This window comes from Pavona decussata, unplaced genomic scaffold (assembly GCF_977016875.1).
Source record: "Pavona decussata unplaced genomic scaffold, jaPavDecu1.1 SCAFFOLD_69, whole genome shotgun sequence".
NCBI classification, from domain to species: domain Eukaryota; kingdom Metazoa; phylum Cnidaria; class Anthozoa; order Scleractinia; family Agariciidae; genus Pavona; species Pavona decussata.
This window is the reverse complement of record NW_028145488.1, coordinates 730,001-737,555: the sequence shown is the minus strand read 5'-3', so window position 1 is coordinate 737,555 and position 7,555 is coordinate 730,001. Positions and strand designations below refer to the sequence as shown.

The following is a 7,555-nucleotide window of genomic DNA, read 5'->3' as shown; positions in this document are numbered from 1 at the left end:
CCACCTTTTGATTCAGACGCCGAACTTAATTAGCCGAACTTAATTTACTTGAAGCAAAACCAATCGAAATGTTAGCGTTTTAATTTTTTCTATTTGAAATACGTTGTAATAATTTATACACTAGGCTCGGCTCATGAAAAGTTCGACGTCTGAATCAAAGCCGTTCTAAGGCCGAAATTCCCGGCTGACCCAGGCGGATCCAAAATGAAACAGCCGTTCTCAACTGATTCAGACGCCGAACTTTTCGTGTACTTAATTCAAGGTATTAGGTACGGCTCACGAAAATTTCGGCGTTTTAACCGGGCTTTAGCTTACTTTGCAGTTGCGTTCTTTTTGAGCTCTTCATTGCATGCTCGTTATTTGCCTGTGTGGTCATTAAGAAGTATTTAGCTTCCTTCCTGTAGGTACTGTCTGGTATTCTTGAATGTTCCACAGAACAGGAGCCCAAACACCGCCTTAAACATGTCTACACTGGCTCTGATATACAATTCAGTGTGTGCCCTTGAGCTAAACTTAGTTGGAGTTGTGTTAAGTTGAAGTTGTAATTGACTGAGTTGTCATTTAAATGCTGTATCAGTAGAAAGCTTCAAGAAAACTAAGGAAAACTTTCGGTACCTCAGCGAGTTACTTAGTAATATATCAAACACGAGGAAGAGTGTTTCCTCCGATTTCCAAAAACCGAAAAGTAGATTGGAAAAAAAGGGGCGCAGCCGAGATTTTTTTAAACAACTTCGAGGTGTTTAGAAATAGGAGGAAACCCTCTTTCGATTGTTCGATATAGCTTTTCAAACTATTGATAATTCTTGGAGAAATTCGAAACAAAAGTTCACAAAATTTATGATAATTAAGATCACTTTCTAAATCTCCTTCACGGTAGTGATTTGCTTTGTTTTGGCTTGATCAATTATTAATGATTTGTGAACTGCTCTGATATTCAGCATTTTTCTTTTTCTATTCTCTATCGCTACGCTCAGCCGAATAGAAATCATTTCTAATGTAAGTGGAATGAGTAATGAACACAACAGTAGTGGAGGGAGCCGCCAGTAATTATCGTTTATTACAATAGTACAGTGCCAAGATACAAGCAAAGACAAAACACAGTCCATATAAAATATACAATTACAAAACAAAATATAAATGCTGAACAGTTCAATAACAAAAAGTACAACTCAGCGAAACATTTTCGAAGTAGGATATAGAAAAAATGTCTAGACAAGGCTAGAACTTTACTCTAAATGATAACTAGTAACAACTATATACGGAAAAAATTAGCCTCGAGAAAAACTGGTCGGCGTCAAGTGGTGTGATATGCGCAAGGAGTGGTTTATAAAGGCGCATGAAACCCCTAATGGGAATAGAAACAATACAACCAAATTAACAACCAAAAGAAATACATTTCCTTTTCTTTTTCTTTGAGGTGTTCCGTCTGCTATAATTAAATCATCTTAAACACCCATTTCCCCAATACTGGCCCTGTAATTCGGATGTCTAAACATTGCATAATGATAATGCATTTCTAGCGTTCTGATTGGTTCACTAAACAGTCCCGGTTATCAGCTCTTTTACCGTAGTTTAACCTTATATGGAGAACGATTGCCCCGTTTTCCTTAAGCTAATTTTTCTTTGCGGGAAGCAAAAAGAAAGAAATACCAGACAATGCTATCTCAATATAACAGCAATAAAAGCCACAACGTTCGGAATAACACTATTTAATGGTACGATTCTCTGGAGTTCTCTTTAAAATCAGAAAAATTGCACGATTTTACGATTTAGATCATAACAACCATAAAAACATCCGGTTACCTTTAAAACGTCTGCGTGGAATTCAGTTCGGCATAAAAAGAGCCGTCCTTGATCTCTTCCTTCGCTCGGCACCACACAGCAGAACATTTGCGCGAATGTGCACATTCAACTATTACGCTTCTCGGTGAGCTGGAACTTCAAAAACACTTGAATGTTTGTCTCAGAAAGGTGGTTACAAAAAATCAACAACAACAATCTTTATTCGTGCCCAGAAATTATATAGTGTTAACATAAATGCAAGAAAGAAAAATTACTAAGGAAGGAAGCACAGCCACTTAGAAATAGCAAGCTAATTTGGGCCAAGCGGAAAAAATTGCAAACACCCTATATTAGCATAGAACTATTTACCTTTCACACACACACGCCACACATAAACAACAATAAACAAGGGGAAATGCACACGTAAAAACTGGAAAATAAAGTACATCAATGAGCCAGTCAGTAGTTGGTTACTCGTACACTTGAACGCTTCTTGAATTTGAGATGTCTGGCTCTTTCCGACTTACTTCGCTTTCGATTTTTCATTCAAAGCGATGCACGTGTCATGTGATCATTACGTTGTCGCTTTGGTCGGAAGTTGCCTCAACATCCGGTCAAGAAACTTTTACTCACCATAAAATTCAGTAAACTTCAACAGCAATATTTCCAAACGCGGAGAATTTAATAAAAAATTATTCCATTTTCGCTTGTTGGCCATTTACCATCTCATATCAAACGCGCGCTCATGGAGTAATTGTTACATGTTCCCTTCAGTTGCACCTCTTTGACACTGGTTTTATACTATGCAAGGTTGTTTTAGTGTTTAAAGATGAAGATGGCATACTTTTGGGTAACAATTAAAGGGATATATGTCAAGCTTTCTTTCCTGTGAGACTGTTTATTCCGGCACAAAAGTAGCTTTACTTTTTTAAGACTGACTTCTAACACTAACACATTAGGCACACTACGAGATAAATTGTTCCATTCACCAAACCGGCTTCAAAAATGTTTCTTTAAATTGCAAATGTTTCATTGTGGAGTCAGGGTTTCCAAATCCAAGGCAACTGAAAAGTTGTTGTCTTGTGATGTTTTCCATCTTTTCAGTTTTCATGTACATGATTTGTCTTCATATAGCAAAACCAAAAAGAGTTTTTTTTTTCAGTAAATCAAACCGGAAGAATACTTATAGGGATAAAAAAGACCCGGTTTGTTTAGTGAACGATATTAAAAGGCGGAGCTGTTCTAGAAACTGGTTTGTGCGGTTTGTTAAGTGAGCCCCCAACCCCCAACTGGTGATTCCCGCGAAATTAAAGTTTCAAAGCAACACGGCTCGTCAGGACCGAATCGAGCAAGTTAGTAACATAAAAATGAGAAATAACATCGGGCCTAAAATGGAGCCCTGACGTACTCCGGAGCTGACAGGCAGAGGATCAGAGGTTTCACCCAACACTGTTACACATTGGTAGTCACCCGTAAGGTAAGAGCTAAACCACTGCAAGACGCTCCCTCCAAATCCGATCTTGTACAACTTTTGCAGCAGGCAGCCATGGTTCATCTTATCGAAGGCCTTAGGCATATCCATATAGATCATGACAACCTGTTTTCCGTCGTCTAGTAGGGATCACAAGAGGTCCAAAACTTCCAAAAGGTTGGACGTGCATGATTTCCCTCTAATAGATCCATGTTGACCATCTCTTACCTCCTCTACAGTCTATCTTTCAAGTGTTAAATACACATCACTCCAAGACTTCGGTTACCCGTGACGGTAAGGAGATGGGCCTGTAATTCTCTGCCGGTGTACTCAACCTCACTCTTTTTAAAAACAGGAACAACGTTAGCTTCCTTCCAGTTCTGCGGAAAAGCACCCGTGGTTAATGACTTGTTAAACAGCTTACAGAGAGATGGTACAATTACAGAGGCTGTTTCCCTAAGAAGTTTCGCTGGGACTTTATCAGTTTCCGTGGCTTTCGTGACATCAAGGGCTTGGAGCACGGATTGGACTTCACAACCGTGAGAGTTAATTCCGACATATCAGGGGAGGCTGGTGCATTGGCAGCACTTCCAGATGAAGCGCCCGCGAGGGGGTGGGAGGGAGTGTAATGGGCGAGAACTGGTGCGAAGTAGGAGTTAAACAGATTGGCTATTTCCCGAGTATGTTCAGCTGAAGATCTTAACGGCGTACGATTACCTGGGTCAACGAATGCACTGGCTAATATTGGCGTGGAGACTCGATCAGGAATTGTATGCGATTTGGAATTCAGAATCAATATAGACAAAAAACGCTTTAGGTTTGTGTTGAGGTCGGACTCGACGTTAACAAGAAACATTATATTGTAAAGCGAGAATGCAATATTTCAGAGTTGCTGATATTTCGGTTCAACCATGTCTCATCGACTCATAAAACGTCAGAGTTTTCGGCGTACACCAGGTTCTAAAGCGATGGTGGTTACACACGGATTGCCAGTTTGTTGTGCTGGCTTTGTGATAACTTTTAAAGCTTCTGGCATTTATCACGAGGCAATTGATGTTACCAGCAGTAAGCAGTTTCATCGGCAAAGACGGTGTTAGAGCGAAAAGTCAAATACGAATTTTTACGAACCTGACGGGTACTAACAGGCAGGAAAAACAAACGAGACATTTTTACTCACCTAGAAGAAGTGTTTTAATAAAAAATCTCAGCAAACTAGACATTTAGAAAGGTTCCAGCCAGTTAATCTTCTAATGCATTCAGTTTCCAGCCAGCTCTATGCCAACCTGCAGAGCGGGTTTTTAGTCGAGCGGCCCCATCAGGTACTCCTGTTCACTCCGGGCCGTAAATCTTTTCAGATACAATATGCTCCTTTATTTACGCGGTAGTGAACATTCTACTTCCTGCTGCTACACAGTGCTGACGAGAGCCGACCATATCGAAACAGCTGTCCACGGTTGCATTTTTTGATTCTCGGTTTGGTCTCTGGCATGTCCCTGCCGTGTTAAGTTTGGGTAAGTTTTTTTACGCTGTATGAGCCTTGCTTACTTTACTTGTCTTGAGCACTCCTCTAAACCTTATATTACCATAATTTGTTATTCTAAATTCGATATGAACCTTATACTTCTTTATTTACCACTTTTTGTTTTTTGCTAGTTCGATTAATTACAATGCTTATGTCACATTCTCATTGTTATTTTCTATCTTTCATGTTCATTCCTCCAGCCTTACAGAAATTTGAGTCATTTATATTTTGGCTGATTAGATCTTTTACAGATCCTGCGTATACCTGCAGCATTTTCGTTGTGCGGTTCCTTGCTTATTGTTTGCTTTTATGTTTCGGACCGTAGATCTTTTTAGATCCGATATGCTGTACCTTTTAACATGGTTTGGCCATGTACCTGTGAAGGAAAGTTTTGCTTTTCTCATTTAAACTTATTTGGACAGCGACATGATATTTCAGTTCTTTTGTTCATTGTTCGTAGTCACGCGCTATGACGTGACGGATGTCTGAATTTAGGCCCATCCGAAATCGGCTACCACGTGCATTTGGTAGACCACTTGACTCGCGTTGGTGTTCTACTTTTTGCTGTGCTACACCGTGCTGACGAGAGCCAACCAGCTCGAAACAGGTGTCCACGGTTGCCGCATTCTGTTGATTCTCGTTTGGTCTCTGTCATGTCACTGTCGTATTAAGTTTTCTACCGGCGGAGTCCAGCCTTGCAGAAAATTGAGTCCTCAATTTACACCCGAGATTCATAGCCTCAAAAACTTTGGCAGAACGCATGTGCGCTTTGCCGTCAGTTGCGTCAGTTGCGACTCAGTCAGTCTTAGAGTAAGCTTAGGCTGAATACGAAAGCGTCAAGTTTGCATGGTTTATTTCCGCTTCATGTCCAAATACACAAAAACTTCTATCGATTTTTGGAGTCAAAGTAAGCTGCCGAACAGAAAAGGTGTCTTCTCTACTCTTCTGCATCTGAAGTGTTGCGGACTGCACTTTTTGTGTGTGGTTTTGCAAATTAGTTTGATCAGTTGTTACAAGGAGCTTGTCTCTGAAACTCGGACTTCAAATATTTTTGTTGGTTCAACGTTGTTGCTACTCAGATTCTCGAAATAGCAATGATCAATAAACGTACACGTAGGAGGGCCCAGTTTGTGAAAACCATCAAAACTCAAATTTTAGTTGGCTTCAAGTCAGTTACCTGCCTTACGTAAAATTGTGTAAAGCTTACAGTTTACATATTCTTTTGTTTTTCTAAAATAGGCTTGTGTATCTGGTGTATGGTCGATTCTGGTTTGTTGTGGGGTTTGCATCAACGGATGGCACTTGGATCTAACACCTTGTTATAATACAGGCCTCATGAGTCCCTAGGTCTTTTTGCGCGGGAATTTAGGTTAGTAATTTGTATTTTGCAAGTCACGCATTTCTGAAATGACATTTCTTATCATTTTGCGTTGAAGTTTCAACGAGGCTTGCTACGCGTAGTCAGCCGATATTTTCAGTTTCTGCAGTCTGCAAGCAATTTCCACCAGAAGTTTCCTCTAAACGCGCCGCAACAATGTAAGTGTTCTGTATTTCCGTTCGGTGTTGTTCAATTTCAATTTCAATTTCAATTTATTGCTTCCATCACTAATACATTGTTGTTCATGATAATTATACAATACTAAATAAAATAGTGATGAGGGAGTCTATAGAAAAGCAAAAAAATGCTTGAAGTTATAGATCCCTTTAGATTGAGGTCAACTGCATCTTATGGTTTGTACATTTTGTAAGTTAAATTTGTTAGTATGTTTCAGTTTAAACCTTCTTCGCCTCAGTAACATTGTTAAGCTGCAACATTTAGCCCTCCCGGACAGCACCACAAAGTAAAAAGAGTTTGAAATAGTAAATTGCGTGAATTGGAAGTGTTCGCCTCCGGCGGTTTTTACAATACTGAAGAAAGAAACGTGTCATGCATTTTGCCACGTCACTGCCGACCGTTAAAAGTATCTGAGATGCTCAGATGGATGAATGGTTTATTGAAAATACATGTGCAGTTCGAGGGCTGAATTGCGTGTTTTAAAACTAATGAACTATGAACAATGAAGTATTAGTGTCGTCCTGCAGGCATACCCTGATGCGAGCATTGAGAGGATTCTCTCGCGCCCCAATTATGTCTCGCGTGAGATCATGGGTCCGAGCGGTGACTGGCACTTGTCACTCGAGGTCACTCGAGTCATGATCGAACGACAGACGAAACGCAAATGGTGGTGTTTCGGACTAGCCTTAGGGGACTCGTATTACCTCCCTCCCCTTGTGGGGAGGAGGTAATACGAGTCCCCTAAAAACGACTGCGTGGGAGGCTAGCTTCGGACAGGCGCGGTGCGAAATTTCGTCTTCTTTTTACTTCGATTTTCAAGGTATGTATATTCCAAACGCACACTTACAGCTTTGTTTTGTAGAGTTGAATCTAAAAGCATGTTTCTAGAGGCGAAGAATCGCCGGCGAAGCCAATTAAAACGGTCTTGCGCCATTTCTTTGCTGGTCGATTCCCATTGCATCAAGCTTTTTCTGTTCGGCTTCTTTTTCAAAAGCTGAGGTCTTTTCATTCTGTGAGAAGTTTTACGCATTTTGAAAAGTGTATAATCGTCATGTTTTTCATTTCAAACGAGATATGGGGGCAAGAAACTTCGAGCCGAACAATTTTCATCCCAAACTTCGTGGCGCCAAATGCTGCAACTGGTACTCGATAAAGATGCCGGGCGTTTTTAGCATATGTGTGCGGGGTTTTAAGCTAGATTCAGGGTCATAATTTACTTTCATTC

The 7,555-nt window shown here is 40.4% G+C and overlaps 1 long non-coding RNA gene across 2 annotated transcripts in view; it reads left to right on the top strand.

The window, feature by feature from the left end:
- Positions 1 to 7,063: 7,063 nt before the first annotated feature.
- Positions 7,064 to 7,555, top strand: part of LOC146477661 (uncharacterized) — a 72,119-nt gene continuing 71,627 nt past the window's right edge. For both annotated transcript variants that reach the window (XR_014865295.1, XR_014865296.1), the window contains exon 1: positions 7,064 to 7,150. This is a non-coding gene — a long non-coding RNA (uncharacterized LOC146477661). The remainder of the gene's footprint in view (positions 7,151 to 7,555) is intronic.